Source organism: Saccostrea cucullata, unplaced genomic scaffold, assembly GCF_032062105.1.
Source record: "Saccostrea cucullata isolate Sc308-1 unplaced genomic scaffold, CSIRO_AGI_Scuc_v1 ctg148, whole genome shotgun sequence".
NCBI classification, from domain to species: domain Eukaryota; kingdom Metazoa; phylum Mollusca; class Bivalvia; order Ostreida; family Ostreidae; genus Saccostrea; species Saccostrea cuccullata.
The window spans coordinates 154378-162326 of NW_026931262.1; positions in this window are offsets into that span (position 1 = coordinate 154378).

Consider the following 7949-nt stretch of genomic DNA (forward strand, 5'->3'; position numbering starts at 1 on the left):
ACCAGTGTAAAATCATTGAAATCAAATAGAGTAAATGTTTCTATTATCAGACACGCGGGGATCTTCGGACAATAAAGTAAATAGCTATGACCGTACATGTAAAAACTTAGCTCCAGTGTCGCAATAAATGCTGGCACAAAAGAGATACATGTAATGCTGAGTACTTGTTAGTCAAAGTTTGGAGCCTTTCACCTGGCAGATGATTAAATGTCATTCCAAAATTCTCAAAAAATTAAAGCAATTTAAAGAAGCAACAAATCTTCAAGAGCCAAATTTTAGAAAAATACAGCATGGCGCAAAGGTTAGAGCGTCTGCTCTAGAGTCGAGAAGTAAGGAGCTGATCCTTAGGTCTCGGGTTCGAATCCACTGCAGGACATGGAGTCTGGTCCTTCGGATTAAACCGAGGCACCATATTCGAATCCATTGCCGGACATGGAGACTGGTAAACTGAGGTTCCATGTCGCAGAAGGTGTTGGCACGAAAAAGATCCCTCACTGCTCAATGGCCCTAAGTGCTAAGTATAGATGTAAAGGATAGTAGTAAGGGCGGACGTATACCCCCCTTAACAATGGGAGTCTATTGTGTTGGAGAACAATAGAAGAACAATGGGGGAGAACAATGGGGTGACCCTGACCGAGATCTAGTTAACGATATGACCCTGACCGTATCGGTTACTGAGAATGAGCACGGGTATTTAAATGATGGTGAAATGGGATACAGGAGCACTTACACGAATGGATGGACACGGGTATTTAATTGTCAAAGTTGGGAGGGAGAGCAAGAGAAGGGCAACAAGTACTCTAAGACTTTGTCATAAAAAAGAAATGTTGAGATTGCTCGCGCGCACCGCCGCCGCCGCCGGCCGGAACACGTGGACTCCGGGGACCGAAGCTACCGGAAACCGTGGACTCCGGAGACCGTGGACTCCGGAACTATTTTAGATGATTATAACATTCCGGGAGAATAAAATATTAAATAACAAAAGCATTTCTGAGGGGAAAAATTATGTGTGCATTTTACAAATGCATGCTGTTCTTATAAAGAACGCAGATAGATCTTATATATATTTTTACTAACGCCACCATATTGTGGTGGTGGTGGTGGTGGAGAATATAATGACAAAAACAAAACACTATGATTTTTTGTAATTTTATTCGGACTTGATTTCCATTTTCAACAATATAAAATAATGCACAAATATCATTACAAAATAAATGTGTTAGTTTATTCATTTTCTTGAAAGAGGTGATTAAACTTGACATGGTGTTTGTCGAGAATACATGATATTGCATCTTCAAGAGGCACGTCATTTTCATTGATAAGAGAGAGAATTTCCTGACGAATACTCCTGTGCGACGCACTTTTCATGAGGCAGGCAGACGGTTTTAATTGTTCTTTATAATTTTTCAAAAGTAAATCTCTGTCTTTTCCCAGCATCCGTTTCATGGTCGTTTCCCTGGCTTCTTCCGTTGGAACTCCTTTTTGAACTAATTTGGTAACTTGGTCCTGGAATAAAGGGTCATGTTGTTTCCAGACGGTGTTGATCATCATATCAAAGCCGACTGTATCGTCCTCATCATCTGTTTGATCGCTACTGTCCGTGTCTTCCTCTGAGTCTTCCTCACAGTTGCAGCCAAGTGCGGTGTGACGACCCAAGTCGTAAGATGTAGCAAACACGAGACCACAATCAAGGCAAAATGGTTGCAAAATGTTGTTCTCACTTCGTTTGAGTGTAACCTCGCTGAAATCGACAGGAGGCATTTTTTTCAAGAAGATATTGGTTTGTAATCGCTTGGATTCTGGTGTGGTTTGCTTTAAATCTACGACAAGGGATCCGTGAGGCGTTTCATCAACGGCTTTGTGATAGGCATCTAGCAATATGTTGGTATGTCCAGGATACATTTGACGAGCGAGGTTAGAGATCTGCAGTTTGTCTCGCGGATTCTTAAAGAGAACCAAATATTGGCTGTTCAGGTTCATTGTCCTATTTTCTTTTCCACTGTTGAATAGGTTCTGCAAAATGCAAACTATGCTCATGTTTCTGTGGTGGGCACCCTCCACGAATATTTCACATACATCTTTATTTGTAGTAGAATCTTTCATGAGATCGTCGATGATTAAAAGTGTGTTTTCGTCGGGGTTCTGAAAGTCGTCGCTGTCAAGGTCAGCCGGTAGTCCTTGGATGAACTCAAGGATAGGTATTTGTCTTTTGAGGTCCTCATACAAGGGCTGCCATCTTTTATACAGCCAAATGATTCGGTCAGGAGACGGTGAGATGAAATTTGGTCTTTGAAGTAAAAGTTCTTTCATCCATGTTGATTTTCCCGACATAGTAGGACCCGCAATGACCATGGTAAACGGATGCTGAAATTTAAATTGGTTGTGACCGCCATCGAAATGAATGCCTCGACGATATGGATGTTGCCCTGCATGAGCGGTTCTCTCGTGTCTTCTTAAGGCATCTGTGCGTGAAAAAATTTTATGACATATGTTGCAAGGTGTGGACGACATGGTGTTCTTCGTGCAAATGACGGCTTGTCCGATTTACGTCTTACTTAATTATTACATTCGAACCCTCTTTCCAGGTGGCCCGTTACCGTTGTCCTTGATCGTTCTCTTCAGCGGCATATGTGGTCTTCCTTCTTTGATGGGCTCTTTTAGCACAGAATTTGCTCTCTCTACTGCTGCTTTTGCTGGGGAAAATCGCTGGTACAGCTGTTTAAAAGTCTTGTCTATTTTGACAGTTTTAACCATTTTGCGACCATGTCTTGGCTTCCTTTGAATGATGTGTACGTCTTTCGTCGCCCAGACTCTAGGGTCTGAGATATAAGTATTCTTATAGTACTTTTTTTTTATCCATGATGCGAACTGGTAAACGTCGAAAACACGAATGAAGGACGCGTCTTAACGAATATCCTTTTAAGTTGATGAATACGATTGATTACCTATGGCTGACAATCGAAAAGTCAGAGTAGTATGACCTCCCCGTTCAAAAATGTAGCTGGTTCATTGTCTTTATCTCTGATTTCTATGTGAATTTTTTCAAACTCTTGAATTCGCAGTGGCACTTGGAATGGTCTCGTGAAGATTTGATTCCTGTTAGGCTCCAAAACAATATGCCTCAGTAACGGTCTGTACTGTTGGCTCACCACGGACACTGTGTCACAGACGTCGCAGTAGATAAAGAGCTCTTTCTTTGTGGTTTTGGCAATGCCTTTGACATAGAATTCGCTTAGTTCTACAGTCCATTGGTCCGTAAACACCAACCATTTTGGTAATATGACCGTAAAATCGTATCGTTGATTGCCTGGGAACATATCTTTGCTTTCAGAAGATCTGAGAATGTGTGATGTTGCCATCCTCTGCAGTAATGAAAGGGTTTGCGAGTACAGGGGTATTATATGCTATGTCCCAAGAAAACCCACAAATTAAAGCAAGTCTGCGCAATTCGATCCAAAAATTTACGATTTATCATCTAAAATAGTTCCGGAGTCCACGGTCTCCGGTAACTTCGGTCTCCGGAGTCCACGGTTTCCGGTAGCTTCGGTCTCCGGAGTCCACGTGTTCCGGCCGGCGGCGGTGCGCGCGAGCAATCTCAACATTTCTTTTTTATGACAAAGTCTTAAAGTACTTGTTGCCCTTCTCTTGCTCTCCCTCCCAACTTTGACAATTAAATACCCGTGTTCATCCATTCGTGCAAGTGCTCCTGTATCCCATTTCACCATCATTTAAATACCCGTGCTCATTCTCAGTAACCGATACGGTCAGGGTCATATCGTTAACTAGATCTCGGTCAGGGTCACCCCATTGTTCTCCCCCATTGTTCTTCTATTGTTCTCCAACACAAAGACTCCCATTGTTAAGGGGGGTATACGTCCGCCCTTACTACTAAGGATGTATTCGCTTTAACAAAAGAATTGACCTATAGGAGAGAACAATTTCCCGGAAAAAGTGACATTTAAAAATCAATCTTTATTTGTTGTTTTCTACCGTATATATGTCTAAATTTTTTAAATTTGTATTTTATACCTAAAATTTATTATTTACGACTTTACAATAAACCTCCAAAGTTGATCGAAACACCATTTTGTCCTTTAAAGCGTTGATTTTTGCATGAATTTTGGCCTTGAAGTCCATCAGGGCAGGCCTGCCCCTAAATAAAATTGTGATATTTTGATAGGTTAGGATGTAAGGAATAATTTAAGATAAGATTTTTTTAGGGGCACCCCTGCCCTGGGGTCGAGATTCACAAAAAACCTACAAAAAATAAGGAAACCAGATTTTCATCACCTGCTATGAATTTATGCCATTTATTCTAATAGTCAGACTAGCTCAATTGATATATGCGCTGACTTTTATACCTTGTATACTCTCTTTTTAAAGTCGGGGGTTCGAATCCACCTGGTACAACACTTATAAAGTTTTAAATTTCGTCTTTCCAAAGACTATTTTTTTATATAGACGTGTATTTTTCCGTCCATTTTCTATCCCTTATGCATGCCCATTCTTGATATAAGAAACACTGAAGAGATATCAAATCGTAACAATCCAATGTACAGTGTGTGTTACTCAATACGGATATTCGTGGCAGCATTGAGCTGCAATGAATTTAAATTGTATATATTCCTTAGAATTTAATCACATTGATTTTGGCTACATATTTCAGTAAATGCACTCCCTTGGATTTCATTTAGGCCTTGCACACATTAATGACAAGTTTTTATTATATCCACGGATAAATAGCCTAGACATAAAGAATAAACTTTCAGAGACAGTAGACATTACCTTTATGCACAAAGAGAAGTAAAGACAAATATCAATTATTACATTTGGAGATAACAAACTCAGAAAATCAGTCGTCGTAGTCGTTGTCGTTGTAAACTTTTCACATTTTCATCTTCTTCTCAAGAACCACTGGGCCAATTTCAACCAAACTTGCTACAAAGTATCCTTGGGTAAAGGGGATTCAAGTTTGTTCAAATGAAGGGCCAAGGGGAGATAATTATGAATTAGAGAAAAATTAATGGCATTTTAAAAAAATCTTCTTCTCAAGAACCACTGGGCCAGGAAAGATGAAACTCATATGAAATCATCCTCAGGTTGTGTAGATTCAAGTTTGTTCAAATCATGACCCCCGGGGCTAGGGTGGGGCCAAAATGGCCGACCAAAGTTTAACATAGGAATATTAGGAAAAAATCTTTAAAAATCTTCTTCTCAAGAACCACTGGGCAGGAAAGATGAAACTCATGTGGAATCATTCTCAGATAGTGTAGATTCAAGTTTGTTCTAATCATGACCCCTGGGGCTAGGGTGGGGCCAAATTGACCGACCAAAGTTTTACATAGGAATATATAGAAAAAAATCTTTAAAAATCTTCTTCTCAAGAACCACTGGGCCAGGAAAGATGAAACCCATGTGGAATCATCCTCAGGTAGTGTAGATTCAAGTTTGCTCAAATCATGACCCCTGGGGCTAGGGTGGGGCCAAATTGGCCGACCAAAGTTTTACATAGGAATATATAGAAAAAAATCTTTAAAAATCTTCTTCTCAAGAACCACTGGGCCAGGAAAGATGAAACCCATGTGGAATCATCCTCAGGTAGTGTAGATTCAAGTTTGCTCAAATCATGACCCCTGGGGCTAGGGTGGGGCCAAATTGGCCGACCAAAGTTTTACATAGGAATATATAGAAAAAATCTTTAAAAATCTTCTTCTCAAGAACCACTGGGCCAGGAAAGATGAAACCCATGTGGAATCATCCTCAGGTAGTGTAGATTCAAGTTTGTTCAAATCATGACCCCTGGGGCTAGCGTGGGGCCAAAATGGCCGACCAAAATTTTACATAGGGATATATTGGGAAACCTTTTAAAATCTTCTTTTCAAGTACTTCAAAGCCATGATTAGTGATATATTTCTATTTAAATGGAATCATCCTCAGGTAGTGTAGATTCTAATTTTTTTCAAATCATGACCCCTTGGGGGGTTAAAATTCAAGCCCCCCCCCCCCCCCACTAACTGGCTGCTGCAATGTTACTGGATGCTGAAAAATAGATTACAATATGTATCAAATATATAAGTTTCATTTTAAGATTGGGTCAAAAATTTATTAAGATTATCACTATAGGAAATCGTTAAGCTAAAAAAATGGATACCAATTGCAATCGACTGATTTGGTGATGGTGACAGTCTTCCTTCAAGGTTGGAAGGCGTAGCTCCAAAGAAATCAGCTGAACCAGGGGTGCTGGAAACTGGCACAGGTGTAAGGAATGTTCCAGCTCTCCTTGGGGTAGGGGGGTCCATGAACTCTGTGGTATTCGCAGGTACTTGTCTCATGTTCCTCACTATTATATTAACAAAAATGAACAGCTTGAGAATTTCACTCAGTGAATCAAGAAGTATACATGTATATAAATATAAAAGAATGGAGTTGGGTTCTTGGAAAAGTCTGTGGATTTTTGATGAGAAGAGGTTAGTATTAATCAGGAAAAGAGGGTACAGACAGTATATTTTGAAGCAGTTAGATTCATAATGTGAATTTGAGCTTACTTGAATCCTGCTGTCGTGGACAGCTACCCTGGGACTGGTTGGACAGGATGTCATTGAGGGAGACTGAGCTGGAGGACCAGTCAGATTTGACATCTCCTGACCCTAATACATGTAAAACAACTGTATAACCATGCCTAAATTCATTAGAACACATTTTTAGGTCACCTGAGTAAACTCAGGTGACCTATTGCTATCCGTTTTCGTCCGTCGTCGTGCGTTGTGCGTTGTGCGTTAACATTTGAACATTTTCAGCTTCTTCTCTGCAACCACTGAACCAATTTCAACCAAATTTGGCACAAAGCATCTATGGGTGAAGGGGAACAAAAATTGTGAATTTCATGATCCCTGCCCCCCAGGGCCCTGAGGGGTGGGGCCAAAACCACTAAAATTAATGCAATCTTTAAAAATCTTCTTCTTTACTCCTGGGCATCAAGCAGTCCAACTGTTTGCATGATTGTAATCAGCAATGAGTCCTCTACCAAAATTGTGAAATTCATGGCCCTGGGGTCAGGGGTTCTAGTGCTAGGGCAGGGCTAAATAAGTAGGTAGTGAAAATGCATTATTTCTTTGAAAATCTTCTTCTCTGCTCCTGGGTATTAAATAAACTAACTAAGTACATAGTTATGATGAGCAAGAGTGCCTCTACCAAAATTGTGAATTTTATGGCCCCAGGGTCAGGGGTTCTGGTGTTAGGGTGGGGCTCTATTGATTATATAGTGAAAATACAGGAATTCTTTGAAAATCTTCTTCTCTGCTCCTGGGTATTAAATAAACTAACTAAGTGCCTAGTTATGGTGAGCAAGAGTGCCTCTACCAAAATTGTGAATTTTATGGCCCCAGGATTAGGGGTTCTGGTATTAGGGGGGGGCTCTATAGATTATATAGTGAAAATGCATTATTTCTTTGAAAATCTTCTTCTCTGCTCCTGGGTATTAAATACACTAACTAAGTGCATAGTTATGATGAGCAAGAGTGCCTCTACCAAAATTGTGAATTTTATGGCCCCAGGGTCAGGGGTTCTAGTGCTATGGGGGGGGGGGCTCTATAGATTATGTAGTTAAAATACATGAATTCTTTGAAAATCTTCTTCTCTGCTCCTGGGTATTAAATAAACTAACTAAGTGCATAGTTATGATGAAGAAGAGTGCCTCAACCAAAATTGTGAATTTTATGGCCCCAGAGTCAGGGGTTCTGGTGTTAGGGTGGGGCTCTATTGATTATATAGTGAAAATACAGGAATTCTTTGAAAATCTTCTTCTCTGCTCCTGGGTATTAAATAAACTAACTAAGTGCATAGTTATGATGAGCAAGAGTGCCTCTAGCAAAATTATGAATTTTATGGCCCCAGGGTCAGGGGTTTTGGTGTTAGGGCGGGGCTCTATAGATTATATAGTGAAAATTCAT